The sequence below is a fragment of the Sphaerodactylus townsendi genome, linkage group LG03 (genome assembly GCF_021028975.2).
Source record: "Sphaerodactylus townsendi isolate TG3544 linkage group LG03, MPM_Stown_v2.3, whole genome shotgun sequence".
NCBI lineage: Eukaryota > Metazoa > Chordata > Lepidosauria > Squamata > Sphaerodactylidae > Sphaerodactylus > Sphaerodactylus townsendi.
The window spans coordinates 162,647,870-162,665,534 of NC_059427.1; the positions used below are offsets into that span (position 1 = coordinate 162,647,870).

The window sequence follows — 17,665 nt, forward strand, 5'->3', positions numbered from 1 at the left end:
AGCATGGCATCACCAGAGGTCACTTGTCAGGGTGTTCTCTTCCCAGCTGATACGTAATCACTGCCCCAAATCCCACAATTCATAGGAGCTCAGAACCAGCCTGACCCTAAATGCTGGCACTGGGGAGAACAGGAGGCATATTATAGCCATATGTGGATGGGATATAGGGGGATATGATTGAAGTCTATATCCGGACAGGATATGGGGGGATATGATTGAAGTCTGTAAAATTATGCATGGGGTAGAAAATGTCGACAGAGAGAAATTTTTCTCTCTTTCTCACAATACTAGAACCAGGGGGCATCCATTGAAAATGCTGGGGGGAAGAATTAGGACTAATAAAAGGAAACACTTCTTCACGCAACGTGTGATTGGTGTTTGGAATATGCTGCCACAGGAGGTGGTGATGGCCACTAACCTGGATAGCTTTAAAAAGGGCTTGGACAGATTTATGGGAGGAGAAGTCGATCTATGGCTACCAATCTTGATCCTCCTTGATCTGAGATTGCAAATGCCTTAGCAGACCAGGTGCTCAGGAGCAGCAGCAGCAGAAGGGCATTGCTTTCACATCCTGCACGTGAGCTCCCAAAGGCACCTGGTGGGCCTCTGCGAGTAGCAGAGAGCTGGACTAGATGGAATCTGGTCTGATCCATAGTTCTTATGTTCTTATGTTCTTAAGTGAAAAATTTTTGGACAACCATATTGTTATATATCGAGAAACTGGTGAAGATTAATATTGGGATAAATAATGATTTAATGTTCATGGGTGTAATGGAGGCTAGAAGGGTAAATTAAAAAATATAGCTATATGTATAAAATATTGATCAAAGCAGCACATGCAACAATAGCTTCAGGCTGGAAAGAAAATTTAAAAATGGACAATCCAGAAATGGTTGGAATATATCTGGGAACAAGTGACACTGGACATTTTCGATATAATAACAAAAAATAAACTGTGGCAGGATAAACAGGGCGAAATTTTGAAGATATGGACAATATATGCGGACTGGATGAAAGAAGCTGGAGTCAATGAGGAGATATGGGAGAAGAGATTACAAAGAATGAACTTACTGCTGTTTGTTTCATAAAACTATGAAGAAAATACAGGGGGGAAAGGGGAAAATGTATTGTTTGAAAACGAATGAAGAAAAGTATTAATATAAAATGGAATATTCAAATGATACAATAAAAATAATAATAATAATAATAAAAAGAACCAGCCTGACATCAGTCCCCAAATTTATACCCCTTCAGCCTTGCCACATCCATTAAGGTCAGTCTCCCATGTTCAGACCCTTTCAAGTCTACAGTGCCGTTCTCTTTATCTACCCCAAGGGTCTGCAACCTGAGGCTCTCCAGATATTTATGGACTACAAATCCCATCAGCCCCGTCAGCACGGCCAATTGGCCATGCTGGCATGGGGCTGATGGGAATTGTAATCCATGAACATCTGGACAGCCACAGGTTGCAGACCCCTGATGTACCCCATTCAGTGTGAAATAAAGTGTGCCAGCTAGGATTTGACCTTTAGGCATGTGCCCATTTGTTTCTGGGCACAATTCAAATTTTCTGGTTCTTACCTTTCAAGCCCTAAACTGGGAATTTCCAACCTATGGCCCTCCAGATGGTCATGGATTACGATTCCCATTGGCCTCTGCCAAAATGGCCAATTGGCAGAGCTGATGGGAATCCGTGAACAGCTTGCAGTGGTGGCAAACCTTTGGCACTCCAGATGTTATGGACTACAATTCCCATCAGCCCCTTCCAGCATGGCCAATTGGCCATGCTGGAAGGGGCTGATGGGAATTGCAGTCCCTAACATCTGGAGTGCCAAAGGTTCACCACCACGGAGCTAGAGGACCAAAGGTTTTGGGTCAAGGATCTTGAAGGACCACCTCCTCTCATATTGTCCAGCCTCCTCTCCCAGTTAAGATCTGCCATATACAAGCCCTGTTCTCTGTACTCCTGCCTTCAGAGGTGAGGCAGATGGCAGCCGGCAACAGGGCTTTCTCAGTTGTGGCCCCTTGCTTGCAGAATAGCCTTCCTCTTGAAGCTTTCCTGGCTCTTACATTGATTTCTTTTAGATGCCAGGCCACAGTGTTTCTTTTCACCCAGGCTTACAATTAAGAAGTTGCTTTTTAAAAAAACACTATCCTAAGTTTTTAAACTGTCATGTTAAGTTGTTTGTGGTCTGTTATTACAGCCTATGTTTTTATTCTGGGCTGGAGCTTTAAAGCTAGATTTTAATCAGTGTCTTTTAATTTTGTGAACCACCTTGTGCTGGTTCTTCTAGAGGTGGCATAATTTTTTTCTAAATTGAAAAAAAAAATCTGGTACTAGAGAACCTATGCGTCTTGAGATCCGTACCTCAACCATCAAATAAGATGCAGGTATGTATATCAGATTTGAAATTATGACCACAATTTATCTTGTTCTGTTGTGTTCAGTTTTAAATTTAAGTGAAGTCCAATATCTACCTGATTATTTGATTACTTTCACAGCTGTTTGCAAGTGGATTTTGCCATTCCGCACAGCTTCAAAGAGCACTGAAAGCAGTTTGAAAGTGCATTATTCTGCATGTGTGGAATGAGCCTCTGACTACTACCGGTATGCCACACTGGCGCTCAAGTGTATGAGTTGGACATGCCTGGGTTCAACTAAGTCCTGTTCAGCTGTGAAGCTTGCTGGGTAGTTGGGGGCCAGTCCCCCCCTCTCCTTTTCAATCTGACCTACTTCACCAGGTTGTTGTGAGGAACACACGGCGTCAACAGCACGTATTGCACTTTGAAAAGGTTGGATATTTCATTATTTACTTCATTTATGCTAGGGGTGGCCAACCTATGGTGCTCCAGATGTCCATGGATTACAATTCCCATCAGCCCTTGCCGGCATGGCCAATTGGCCATGCTGGCAGGGGCTGATGGGAATTGTAGTTCATGAACATCTGGAGCACCATAGGTTGGCCACCCCTGATATATACCATGCTTTTCTCTCTGATGGGGATCCAAAGCAGCTTACATTGTGCTCCTTTCTTTTATTTTATCCTTACAATAGTCCTGTGAGGGAGGTAAGGCTGAGAATGTGTGACTAGCCAAGGTCACCCAGCCAACTTCCATGGCAGAGTGGGGAGTTAAATAATCAAATCCTTGTCTGACACTCTGGCCCCTTCCGCACACGCAAAATAATGCGTTTCAAACCACTTTCACAGCTGTTTGCAAGTGGATTTTGCCATTCCGCACAGCTTCAAAGAGCACTGAAAGCAGTTTGAAAGTGCATTATTCTGCATGTGTGGAATGAGCCTCTGACTACTACCGGTATGCCACACTGGCGCTCAAGATATATGTGAGAAATAAATAAGCACAAGAAATACTTATTTGAACCCAAATCCGTTATGAACCTGCTCTCCCCTTCTATTCTTACATGCTATCTTTTGTGTAAACATTTTTCTTGGTGGGTTCAGGAGGCTATTTACTTAACCATTAATGCTTATTTTGTTTGCCTGCCTTGTAAACACCTTAATAAATCTCTGCATTTAAAAAAAAACAGTGGCTCCTTCTCAGAAAATAAAAATATATTTAGCATTTATTCAACCCATCAAGTGCTCAGAAAATTTCCATATAGTATGTCATACTAGTCTTTCCAACAACTCTATTGGGTATAATATCATTATTAATTATTATTTATTTTTAATTTATTTATTATTAGTTTTATATACCGCCCTCCCCCTGAGGGCTCAGGGCGGTTCACAACAGGTTAAAACAAACATTAAAACATAATTTAATATCAATTATATAAAAACAGAACCCATTTTAAAATGTGGATGGCGTCTGACTACTCCCCTCCCCCTATTCAGTTTTATGCACTATATTATGTAGTAGTAGTTGTTGTTGTTATTGTTATACTGTTATTATTATTGTGCCCATAGTGCAGATAGGAACACTAAGGTCAAAGTTTGCCTCCTGCCACCTACTAAGATTCCAACCCGGGACTTCTTGATCCCTTGCTCCCATCCTTGCAGCCCGCTGCTGTGCAGGTCTACTTGGAAGTAAGTCACGCTGTGATTAATGGGGTGGATTTCGAGTCAGCATGCTGAGGATTGCATCCTCTACCACTGAAAAGGGAATTCTCACCCACTCCTAAACCCAGCCCTAATTTTTTCCCCCATTTTGTTTGCTGTCAAGTCAAAGCGGACTTACAGAGACCATATAGGATTTCTTGGGAGGTGATTTGCCATTGCCTGCTTCTCACATTGTTATTCCTGTTGTTCCTTGCAGGCCTCCCATCCAAATAGCAGCCAAGGTCAGGGCAGAGAGTATGTGACTAGCCCAAAGTCACCCAGCAAGTTTCCGTGGCAGAGAGGGGATTCAAACCTGAGTTTCCCAGATCCTAGTCCAACGTCTTAACCACTACACTACAACATCTGAACCACTTACATCACACTGACTCTCTGCCCTAATATATAGCTGCCATAGATAACATGACTTGCTATTTGTTCCCCAAATCTAACGTACCCATTTCCCATCCTTTGGGAAGGCAGGTGGTCTGAGTCCTTCTCCCCAGCTCAGCTGAGACCATCAACCTCTCCCTCAGAGCCAGGTGAGTAAGGCAAGGCATAATCAATATGCAATTAGCCAGCCCAACTAAGAACTGCAGTATCCCCCCTTCCCAGAAGGAGGACTGGGGAAGAGGCTGAAGTCACAGCCTACCGTCATCCCAAAATCATCCCCTGCCCCTCCCCCCATACATCATGACATCATCTGCGTCCCTTTGCCCACCCCCACAGAGCGGTGATCTCCATCTGGGCGGCCTCTTGCCTCCCCATTGGCTGAGCAGAGCTGCCTGTCATCCCTTGAAGTAGGCGGGCCCCACAGCATTCACCCTATACCTCCCCCCCCAAAAAAATCTGAGACTTCAGAGTGTGGCAGCTGGTAGCAGGAGTTGAGGAACGACCCCCACGAGAGACACCAAAGTCCAGCTCAGCTATAAGCAAAGCAGTGGGTGAGTGAGCTTGGATACCCCATTCCATCGCTCGGGATGCGGTTGCCGGGGGAGACGGGATGCAGGGAGGTGGGAGGGGAAAGCAGCTGGGCGGAAAGTTTCCCCGGTTTCATCTCGTCCTCTGTACTGACCTAATTCTTCAGCACCCTTTTCTTGCTACCTCTGCCATCCTCCCAGCCTACTGGGACATTCTTCTGTCCCTTCACCCATTCTCCCAACCCTGCAGGATCTATAACACCCCCACTCATCCTCCTGATTCACGGATACGGTCCAGGGATTTCCTGGCTCCCAATCCACCTTCTCAAAGCTCCTGAGGTCCCATTACTCATCCGAAAGAGGGAATACAACCCAAGCTCGCTTGCCCACTAGCCCTTCCAGGACATGAAATCAGATCTAACCTTCAGATTTCCATCAGAAAGAAGAGGTAAATGGGGAGGGTCTCCTGTGGATGACAGAAGCAGCTATATCTGCATTTGGGCAAAAGAGCATCTTAGAACTCTCCTAGACCGCTCTTAGTCAGTGTACCAAGATGAGCACGGGCTAGAAAACAGGACTTTGGACATTGACCAAAACCTGCAAGGTTGGACAGGAAACTGGATTTTGATCATTTGCAGAGTCCCACTGGGTACAACTATTTCCCCTTGTAGTACAGAGATGCCTAAACCCAATTCTCAATGTATCTACTCAGAAGAAAGTCCTATTGTGTTTAATGGGGCTTACTCTTACATAAGTGTGCACAGGGTTGCTGCCATGTTCAGTGTAATTAAAGGTTGCATTTTGACTTAATTTTCTCCAACCTGTTCCCCCCCACCCCACCGTATAGAATGACCGTGTAGCCTACTTAAAAGGCATTGTAACAAGCTCTTGGTTTCATTCCAAGTGCATTAGAGCTAACTGAACAGCCTCGGAATTGCTTTGAAGTGCACTGAAGGCAACAGGCAGGATTGTAACTCTGCTGTAATGTTTGCTCTGGTTAATAATGGCCAAGCACCCCTTCCCACCCACCCCTGGCTCTAATAGAATGAAGGGAAGAAGTTTCATAGTTGTGCTTTAGGGAATATACAGTCCTAGAGAAGGAAGAGATTTTACCTGAAGAAGAAGACTATCAGCTTGGGATGAGTTTCTGCAGTTGTGTTAATGCTCTGCAAGAAATATAGGGATTAGCTGAAGGGGGTATATACTGGGGGGCAGGACTTCCTGGATTTGTCCCAGAGACTAGGGCAGTGGTGGCGAACCTATGGCACGAGTGCCAGAGGTGGCACTCAGAGCACTCTCTGTGGGCACGTGCAAACAGAGTCCCCCACACACACACACACACATCTAGGCTGGCCTGAGCTCGATTATTAGCATTAAACCTAAGACCTAGTTTTGGGGAAGCAGTGTAGGTAACCCTGTTAAGTGCTGTTAAACCCCACTGATTTTCATGCGAAGAACTAAAGCGCGATTCTTTACCTGGAAGTAAGCTCGGTTGCTAGCAATGGGGCTTGCTTTTGAGTAAACCCTCCTAGGGTTGTGAAAACGAAAAGGTTCACCATCACTGGACTAGGGGCTTCCCTGATTTGTCCCAGAGACTAGGAATGTGGGTCCACTGGGAGATGGACCTATGGACAGCCCATAAGTTGTGAAAGAGGATGGAAGCCAAGTCTGCTATCTGGGCACAACTGACTCCTGAGACTCACCTGATCTGATACACACACACTCCGTTTCTTTCAGTTTTATCCTCTGAGAAGGCAAGAATGGAAATCACTTCACATTAGAGGAGGCGTGAAGGGCAACATGAGTCCTTTCAAAGGAGTAGGTCTTCTCAGAAGGTACCCACTGGCAGGGCTGTCTTAACAGCATTATAAGTCCCCAGGCAAAACAGTATGTGAGACACAGACACACACGTGTAGGTGTGGTAGCACAGGTTACCGTGATACAAAATCAGAGGCAAATGCAAATGTCCATCTGTTACCACTGAAAAAAATCTTTAATAGTGTTCATTATCTTTAGCAAAGCAAATGCTAAATATGCATTGTCCAGCAGGGGCGTAATGCCCATTGGACAAGGTGGGCAGCTGCCCAGGGCATCACCTTGTGGGGGGCATCAAAATGCAGGGTTCGTTTTTGGGTATTTTTTAGTGGTTTCCCATTTTTGGCCTGCGGAGGGGGGGGCAGTTGGAAACAATGGGGGATAAGGGCACCCCCTTTGGGAGTCCATAACTTTGGACTCCTTGAACCAAACCTCACCAAACTTGGGGAGTAGCATAAGGACAGTCTCCTGATGATATGCTGAAATTTTTGGTGCTGATATGTCTAAAAATGCACCCCCTGCAGGCACCAATGTCCTGGTGCAAAAAAAATTGGTCGTGGTGGAGTGGCCGCCCGGGGGGGGGGGGGGCATCCAACTCAGGTTTTGCCCAGGGCTACAGTTTGCCCAGGGCTGCCTCGTACGCCCCTGTTGTCAAGTAACAAATATTTGTAAGTATAGTATAGTATTTATTTATTGACAGCATCACAACATATGTAGATTAACATAGGGCCCTTATGCTCATGGGGCCCCCCAGCAATTGCCCAGAATGCCCATACATTGAGACAGCCTTTCCCAACTAGGGTGGAAGATCCTGATTTGCTTTAAAAGAAACAAACAAGGCCGTTGGACACCCAAGCCACGCTCCCTTTTGAGCCGGCATCAACAATTTGAAGCACATGGGATCATCAGCCGGACAAGGAAGATGACCCTTTTGGGGTCACCCAGTTGTGGTTTGTTCCATTAACCCTCAATTCGGGGTTTCGCTTCATTCTGCCGCCCAATCAAATCTTCATTGATTCAGCATCAATTTTTGCCTGCGCTCCCCTTTCCTTCGCCCTGCGGCTATGTGACAGGTCGCCGTTCGGAACAATTTTCCCAGTGCCCTTGCCTGGGGCGATTGGATTTCAAGGTCCCTGCCCCATCAGGAAATAACTCCCCACATGGGTGCTGTGTGGTTTCCGGGCTGTATGGCCGTGTTCTAGCAGCATTCTCTCCTGACGTTTCGCCTGCATCTGTGGCTGGCATCTTCAGAGGATCTGATGTTGGGAAAGCAAGTGGAGTATATATCTGTTAGAGTGTCCAGGGTGGGTGGGGAAACCTTGTCTGTGAGACAAGGTTTCCCCACCCACCCTGGACACCCACCCTGGACACTCTCTTCCGTGGCAAAAACCACCGCCGTTCTATGACAATCACTGCTGTTTACTCCCAGAAACAATTTAGTATAATTTTCTGTTTGCTGTTTTAATGCATGGCTTCCCCTCCCCCTCCCCCCCTTCACCCCACAACATCCTCCCTTGCAAAGCTGGTTCCCTAGATCTCTGTATTGTTCTCATTCTGCGTGTCCCCATTTTTCGCTCTTTATTACAAGACTCGTTGGGGGTCTTTTCAACCAAACTGCTCGAGGCGAAGCCAATCGGGCCCAAACAAGCAAGAAATCACAATGCCATCTCAACAATGAGATTCTTTTAAAGCAGGCAATTGGCACTAAAAGACTGGCCAATGCAGGAAATGCCTGCAAGAATAAAACAATATTTAATTGGTCGCTGGAGGTCAAATCTGGCCCCTGATTGATTGATTAGGTATATCTTTGTCTCACCTTTTCACCAAGGAACTCAGGATGGCATATATGGATCTCCCATTCCCCCATTTTATCCACACAACAACCCCTGCTGGGGACTTCAAACTGTGGCTCTCCAGATGTGCATGGACTACAATTCCCATCAGCCCCTGACACCATGGCCAAGTGGCCGGGCTGATGGGAATTGTAGCCCATGAACATCTGGAGAGCCACAGTTTGCAGACCTGCTAGCTAGACCAAGAGAACCTGACTGCTAATAATCAAGCCCAGCGGCCCAGGCCAGACTCTGCTTCACAGCAGAGTGTGACTTTCCCAGATCCTAGCCCAGTGGTGGTGAACCTATGGCACGGGTGCCAGAGGTGGCACTCAAGAGCCCTCTCTGTGGGCATGCGCAAACAGTCACCCCACCCCACCCCCACACACATCTAGGCTGGCTTGGGCCACTGGGCTCAATTATTAGCATTAAACCTAAGACCTAGTTTTGGGGAAGCAGTGTCGGTAACCCTGTTAAGTGCTGCTAAACCCCACCAATTTTCATGCGAAGAACTAAAGCGCAATCCTTTACCTGGGAGTAAGCTCAGTTGCTGGCAATGGGGCTTGCTTCTGAGTAAACCCTCCTAGGGTTGTGATTCACCTGTTGGAAGAGTTGCATGGTTGCTTCAAAGCAAAGCCACCGCCTACCACCAAGCTTACTCCCGAGTAACACACGCCTTGGAGCCAACCATTTTTTGTAAACTAAAACCTCAGTATTCAGGTTAAATTGCTGTGTTGGCACTTTGCAATAAATAAGTGGGTTTTGGGTTGCAATTTGGGCACTTGGTCTCGAAAAGGTTCTCCATCACTGTCCTAGCCTGACATTCTAACAAATTCACTATGCTCACTCACTTATCAAATGATTTATATTTATACCCTGTTTCTCTCCCTAATGGATTTCTTTTTAAAAAATATAACATTTATGTTCTCACTCATAAAACAAACAAACAAAACATACGAACACAAAGAAAACGAAACTCTCTGCACATCAAATATTGACTTCTAGCTAGTTAATCTTTGACTAAAAGTTATCTCTAGGTTCATCATGCATAAATAATTAAGACATTAATTCAATAGTTATTTCTTAAATGTTTTCAAATTGATTGCTAAAATGCTTTACCGTGTTATTCCCCCCATTTTATCTTCACAACCTCCCTGTAAGGTAGGCTAGAGTGACTGACCTAAGGTTACTGAATGAGTTTCTATGCCAGATTGTAGATTCAAACCAAGATTCCAGTCTGACACACTAATCCAGGGGTTCCCAACCTTTTCAAGACTGACAGAACCTTGGAATTCTGTCACAGGGCAGTGGGTGTAACCCCAAAATGCTTGCCACGGGAGACAGAATGAATAACTGAATGTCAGGGGATGAGGTTATACATGAATCTGATAGTAAACTCTCAGCATTTCAGGCCCAAGTACAGTTTAACAGGAAGCCTTGTTTAAAAAGCTTTTCTTGCATAGACACAGCTTGCCTTCAGTGATCCAGTGAAGATCTTTGTGCTATGGGGCAGCTGCCATTGAAGCAACTTTTACAAAACCCACACAACCAATCAGAAGCCCGCTGGACAAAAGCCCCACGTGACCTTCGCCCACTTCCTAAAAACACTTGGCCGCTGCCAGAAATATGTCAGCGGGTACCATGGCACCCATGAGAGGTTATGCTATAACCCAGTGATGGCGAACCTTTTCGAGATCGAGTGCCCAAATTGCAACCCAAAACCCACTTATTTATCGCAAAGTGCCAACACGGCAATTTAACCTGAATACTGAGGTTTTAGTTTACAAAAAATGGTTGGCTCCAAGGCGTGTGTTACTCGGGAGTAAGCTTGGTGGTAGGCGGTGGCTTTGCTTTGAAGCAACCATGCAACTCTTCCAACAGGTGAATCACAACCCTAGGAGGGTTTACTCAGAAGCAAGCCCCATTGCCAGCAACCAAGCTTACTCCCAGTTAAAGGATCGTGCTTTAGTTCTTCACGTGAAAATAAGCGGCGTTTAACAGCGCTTAACAGGGTTACCTACACTGCTTCCCCAAAACTAGGTCTTAGGTTTAATGCTAATAATCAAGCCCAGCGGCCCAGGCCAGACTAGACATGTGTGCGGGGGAGGGGGTGGTGGTGCTCTGTTTGCGTGTGCCCACAGAGAGGCCAAAGGTTTGCCGTGCCATAGGTTTGCCACCACTGCTATAACCACTTCACTCCTCACCGGTGTAAATGGGTAGGCTAGCAAACTAAATGTCCTCCTGGTCAGTTTTTCTGCCATTAGAAGCTGGCCATTTGGGTTTACCTAGATTGTTTTAACAGAAAGAGTTCAGCTTCTGTAGTACAGGAAGTTTAAGAGAGAATGCAGAAGAACGATGCCTCCAAAGTCAGGATGCCAATCTCCTGGTGGGGCCTGGTGATTACTTGGATTGATAGCTCATTTCCAGACTACAGAGATCAGTTCCCTGGAGAATATGGATATAAGGACATAAGCGCATAAAAAAGAGCCTGCTGGATCAGACCAGAAGCCATCTCATCCAGTGGTCCACCAGATGCCTTGGTCCACTCGCAGTGGCCCACCAGATGCCTTGGGGAGCTCGCACGCAGGATGTGAAGGCAATGGCCTTCTGCTGCTGCTGCTCCCGAGCGCCTGGTCTGCTGAGGCATTTGCTGAAGGGCAACAGGCATATTTGGTATATATAATCCTGTCAAGCAGCAAAGGGATTTAGCGGTATGGAAATGTGTAATTGTCCGGCACATCGAAGCTAAAAATAGTTATCTATCAATAGAGCCAGCCCGTTTTAACACCTCCGAAGTTCATGAAAAACATAAGCAGAGAACTTTACCCAACCTGAGAGAGAGATTTACATTTATATCACGCCAGTATCACAAATGGCAATTCGTGCACTGCAGCTTATGGTTTGTTACACACAGTTTGGTGGTTAGCGTCACAATATCTTTTAGAAGTCTAGTTCGAGGGAATTTAGGAACCTCACGGCTCTTGAATGTTCAGGAGCTACAGATTCCCATCGGCCCCTACCAGCATGGGCCAATTGGCCATGCTGGACAGAAACTGATAAGGGAATTCAGGATTCTGAGCATCGGAAAACGCAATTCCCTACCCCCCGGTTCTAATCGAAGCACATTCCTATATCATTTGGTTTACAACAGTATACAGAGCACAGAGAACATCTTTTCTCTTAGTCAGGCAGTCTGGCAGTCTCAGAGAGTGTGTGTGAGGGAACAGAACACTACCAACGGACTTTAACTGTCACCCTTAGAATGTTCGTGCAGCTTCCCAGAATTCCATGCTGCTCTTGCTGCTGCTGCATGCAAAGCAAGGCTGGAAATTCCAACATTTGCAATCTAAGATCAAGGAGGGTTAAGATTGGTAGCCATAGATCGACTTCTCCTCCATAAATCTGTCCAAGCCCCTTTTAAAGCTATCCAGGTTAGTGGCCATCACCACCTCCTGTGGCATATTTGGGTGGGTGGGCTGTTTTGTACCCCCTGAGATACCAGGGCTCCCCAGACTCCATCCTCAAATCCCCAGGAGTTTCCCAACCTGGGTCTGGAAACCAGATTCCAAAGCAAAGCGCTCTGAGGCTTTGACGGCACCAGAACTGGGCTGTTGCGCTCCAAACAGTTTAAAATAGATGACCGATAAACAAATAAAACTGCAGCCCATGGGGCTTCCTAAGAACATGTACTTGGCTATGGCCTATCCCAGAAAAAGATATTAGTAGGGTTGTATATTCCTCCATCCAGTGGTGGGATCCAAAAAATTTAGAAACAGGTTCCCATGGGGGTGGAATTCAAACCGTGGCGTAAGCATAATAGAGACGCTGGGACAGAGACGCGGCGAGGCGTGGCCGGAGCATTCAGCGGTGGCTGGCGGGGGCATTCCTGGGCGGGGCTGTGGCAAGGATGCAGCCGCTGCACCGGTGCTTGGGCAGGAAACGAATGCACACAGGCACAGGCTGCCACGCACGCCGGTGCACCTCCTGCTAGACTGCTTCAAGTTCTGCGCGCTACTGCTGAGAGGAGGGGCGTAACTAAGGCAAAAATCACGTGGCAAAATCACCAATTAGTAACCCCCTCTCGGCACACACAAATCATTAGTAACCTACTCTCGGGAACCTGTGAGAACCTGCTGGGTCCCACCTCTGCCTCCATCACAGAACTCAACATGCCGGACCTTCTTTGTTGTAGAACGCTCCTCCTGCGTCCAAGTGCCAACTCCGCCCTGCTCCCCACCCCCATCCATTTAAAAGTAAAATGACTTACAAATGCTCTTGTATTGAAGTCCCACGTTCAATAATGCACTGGATAATTGTTTTGACAAAGGCAGCACATAAAAATGTTTACATTCTAATGCAGGACTATTCTAATGCGGAAGCATACAATTTTCCCATCTAGTGCACCGCAACGGACAGTACTAACATCTCTTATGCTAAGTGCATAAGTGCACGTCTTTTGCTAGCACCTGGGGTCCTTCAAGTTGGATCCTCAGTGGTGTGGCCCTAGAACAGGTAAAATTATTCCAATACCTGGGCCTGAATTACCATTTTAGAGCAGGGTGGTTTACTCATAGGAATAAAGCCATAGTAACTAGTAGTAGTAAGACTGAAGGGCATACCAGTAGTAACTAGTAAAACTACTACAATGGCAATTCTACGCTTCTTTTACAGAAAAGGACACAAGTATCTCCCAGCAGCATTGAAAGTTTTTAATGCCAAAGTGTACCCACAACTTCTCTATGGCATTCCACTGGGAGCAGCAGTGGCGTAGTGGCTAAGAGCAGGTGCATTCTGATCTGGAGGAACCGGGTTTGATTCCCAGCTCTGCCACTTGAGTTATGGAGGCTTATCTGGGGAATTCAGATTAGCCTGTACACTCCCACACACGCCTGCTGGGTGACCTTGGGCTAGTCACAGCTTCTCGGAGCTCTCTCAGCCCCACCTACCTCACAGGGTGTTTGTTGTGAGGGGGGAAGGGCAAGGAGATTGTAAGCCCCTTTGAGTCTCCTGCAGGAGAGAAAGGGGGGATATAAATCCAAACTCTTCTTCTTCTTCATTCTAAATCCAGGCATGGAACTGGGACATTGAATGTATTCAGTCTAATTTCCTGTATAAAGCACTGGGCTTGCCTCATTCAGTGCCCTATGTCTGGAAACCAGACAGCATCTACTTGAAATCATGGCCTGGTGCATCACCTTTAAATACTGAACCTGCCTCTGTTGCACCTGTGAGAGCAAGAGTTTTTCATACCAGGCCCTGATGATACTGCATTCCTCAGAATGGTGGACCCATCTTGAGGGCTAGCTAGAAAGGATGGGACTTCCAGTAGACTCCTTAAGTTATGCTGCCAGGTAATGAAGAGTTCAGCCAAAATCAGAGACAAACGCTATGATTTAGAGTACCAGAGTCTGATTGATCAGGCTACCTTGGTGGCGAACCTGTGGCACTCCAGATGTTCATGAACTACCATTCCCATTGTAGTCCATGAATTGTAGTCCATGAACATCTGGAGTGCCATAGGTCCGCCACCACGGGGCTAGTAGATTCTGCTCACCTCTGTATCTAGGTATTTCTTTGGGGAAAACAAATATATCCATCTATTTATATTTATTTCCTGAACCCAAACTGTGACGTGCAGTCTCCTTGGCAAGATGTAGCAATCATGCCATCTCCCCTGAGATCTGGTAGGTAAATGAAAATACCAAGCCATGAAAGGCTGTGCATTTGTAACATGAATTGTGAAGAGCCAGTTCATCATATCCTGCACCATTGTCCTCTATATAATGCAGCCAGGAAGAAGTTCCCGGCTCCTCTGTTGATTGACAACAGCATTCTCACAGACCAACAGGAAATCCTCTTCCTTCTGGAGAATGGCTCAAGAGTTGACTGCCAGGTTCCTGTGTACTGTAATTGCAAGGCACTCTTAACGTAACTTTTAAAACATTTTATTCCGTTTTTAAATCATCCTTAGAGGATTTTTAATATAGATCTCTTTGTTCTTTTATACTTTTTTATTTTTTAAAGAATGTGTCTTTGTTGCTATCCGAATGCCATTAAAGGTTTCAGTTCAGTTCAGCACTAAAATCTTTTTCTGAGACAGAGTATAGTGTGCTTCAGTGAGGACATAAAAGGTCACTCAGAAGGGCTTTTGCCACATTTTGGACAAGTCAAGGCAGGGGGTGCATGGCCATCCTGCCGTAAACTGTGTATAAGGAGCAGCAGTGGCGTAGTGGTTAAGAGCAGGTGCATTCTAATCTGGAGGAACCGGGTTTGATTCCCAGCTCTGCCGCTTGAGCTGTGGAGGCTTATCTGAGGAATTCAGATTAGCCTGCGCACTCCCACACACGCCAGCTGGGTGACCTGGGGCTAGTCACAGCTTCTCGGAGCTCTCTCAGTCCCAACCCGCCTCACAGGGTGTTTGTTGTGAGGGGGGGAAGGGCAAGGAGATTGTAAGCCCCTTTGAGTCTCCTGCAGGAGAGAAAGGGGGGATATAAATCAAAACTCTTCTTCTTCTATATTCTCAAACCCACCACAGAACCCCTGAAAAGCCTGAGGTACACTCTGTTTATACAGAGATAGCATTGCAGTTCCATTTTAATGGTGCTGTTCCCCATTCCTAACCCTGGACTCATCCTTGGGTCTGCGGGGGGTGGGGGGAGCTGCCAGAACCCTGCATCCTGCCCTGCTTTGTGCAGCCCGCTCCAAGCTGCAAAGAATACCACAGAACCAGACGGATGCAAAAATTGTCTTTGAAAAACCTGCATTTTATTGCAGCCCCCCAGATGGGAGCTGATACAAAGGCAACTATTCCATCATTCAGTTACCCACCTATAATTATTGGGGGGGGGCAGTTTTGGGTGATTCCTGGAGATTCAGGGTGGAGAGCCTGTGAAGGGCAGGGTTTGGGAGGGAAGGGACTTTAATAGATCATCATCATCACCACCACCACCACCACCACCATCACCATTACTATTATATTGATACTAAAACAGATACATAGCAAACAAGATCAATATGCTGGATTATTTATATTTGTATACCCCTCCCCCGGAGGGCTCAGGGCAGTGAACAACAAGATATACAATAGAGCACAAAATAAAATCAATAATGCCAAAGTTAATTAAATAAATAAATATGGCTCTATATACATTAAAACCAACCCTATTAAAAATGCAGCTTCCAAATACCAACATAATAGATGGCGACCTACTATCAGATCCCCTAAAAGTCCCCTAAAAGAGGGGAGGAGGGGGCGGCAGGTTCCACCGATGTTATTGGGGGGGGGGGGCCATCAGCGACTGGCCTCTCCAAAGGCCCAGTGGAACAGCTCTGTCTTGCAGGCCCTGTGGAACTCATTAAGATCCCACAGGGCCTGCACAGCTGGAGGGAGAGCGTTCCACCAGGCAGGGGCCAGAGCTGTAAAAGCTCTGGTCCGAGTGGAGGCCAATTAGGGACATATGGGGCAAGATAATGCCACATAGTTCACCCTTCGAACTAGCCATTTTCTCCAGGGTAACTGATCTCTGTAGTCTGGAGATCAGTTGAAATTCTGGGAGACTCCCGTCCCCACCTGGCAGGTGGGGACGGGAGCTCGGGGTCCCCTGGCACTCCCCACTACAGGGGCGGTGACAACACAGCCACCCCGAGGCTGCCGCTGTCGCGCCCCCTCAGCACGCGTCATTCCTGGCGCTCTTCCAAATGGCATGGGGTCGTGGGGAAGCCCAGGCGCACGCCAGAAATGACAGCAGAATGAGAGCAGCGCAGGGGCATAGGGGGGTCGTGGCAAGTGGGAAAACGCCCTAAGAAAGCTTAATCCACAATAAAACTGGTTTAAATGCAGCTGAACTCCGATTCAGTTTACAGTGGTATCTGTCCAGAAATTCAAAGGGGTTGCAAAAATTCCTCAGAATTTGCTAATTCTCTGGGATTTTTCTGAGTCACTGCCTTTTATATTTCCCTCCTTGGAGCTGGGGGAAACATTGAAAGGTAGCTTTGAAAAAAAATAGTGGATGAGAGGAAGTCAACAGTTTTCACTGATGTGGGGTTATTTTTCTGGTGCAGTTCCTAAATCCTTCCAAACATAACCTCCAGTAACCTTACTGTTTAAGCTCAGAAATTTCTCCCAGCAGCTGTTCTTTCTCTGGATTAGCATCAGGGCAAAGCTGGCCTGAGACATCAAATCTCTCAATTGGACAATGCAATCTCTGAACTGTGATATGTTAAAAAGCAGCCACATAGACTACATCTACCACAGTGGTGATGAACCTATGGCACGGGTGCCAGAGGTGGCGCTCAGAGCCCTCTCTGTGGGCACGTGCAAACAGAGCACCACCACCCCTCCCCTGCACAAACATCTAGTCTGGCCTGGGCCGCTGGGCTTGATTATTAGCATTAAACCTAAGACCTAGTTTTGGGGAAGCAGTGTAGATAACCCTGTTAAGCGCTGTTAAACCCCACTGATTTTCACGTGAAGAACTAAAGCACGATCCTTTAACTGGGAGTAAGCTTGGTTGCTGGGAATGGGGCTTGCTTCTGAGTAAACCCTCCTAGGGTCGTGATTCACCCATTCGAAGCGTTGCATGGTTGCTTCAAAGCAAAGTCACAGACTACCACCAAGCTTACTTTTGAGTAATGCATGCCTCGGAGCCAACCTTTTTTTCTAAACTAAAGCCTCAGTACTCAGTATCCCCTTCGGGGATCGGGCGGTATACAAATTAAATAAATAAATAATAATAATGATAATAAAATAATAATAAATTGCCGTGTTGGCACTTTGCGATAAATAAGTGGGTTTGGGGTTGCAATTTGGGCACTCGATCTCGAAAAGGTTCGCCATCACTGATCTACCATGATCAATGTTGGACATTTTCCACAAAGATGAAACAGCCCCTCCATCCACACTGATGGCGGAAAGTGCCATCAAGTTGCAGCTGACTTATGACCAATAACCAACTCAGCATAGCAACCCCTGGAATTCTTTGGTGGTCTCCCATCCATTTATTAACCGGGGCTGACCCTGCTTAGCTTCTGAGATCTGGTGAGG

At 46.4% G+C, this 17,665-nt stretch overlaps 1 protein-coding gene across 1 annotated transcript in view; it reads left to right on the forward strand.

Moving 5' to 3' along the window:
* Window positions 1-4,900: 4,900 nt before the first annotated feature.
* The window catches only part of LOC125429647 (leucine-rich repeat neuronal protein 1-like), a 55,425-nt gene continuing 42,660 nt past the window's right edge, over window positions 4,901-17,665 (forward strand). The window contains exon 1 of the mRNA XM_048490938.1: window positions 4,901-4,999. The gene's annotated coding sequence lies outside the window, so the exon portion shown is untranslated. The remainder of the gene's footprint in view (window positions 5,000-17,665) is intronic.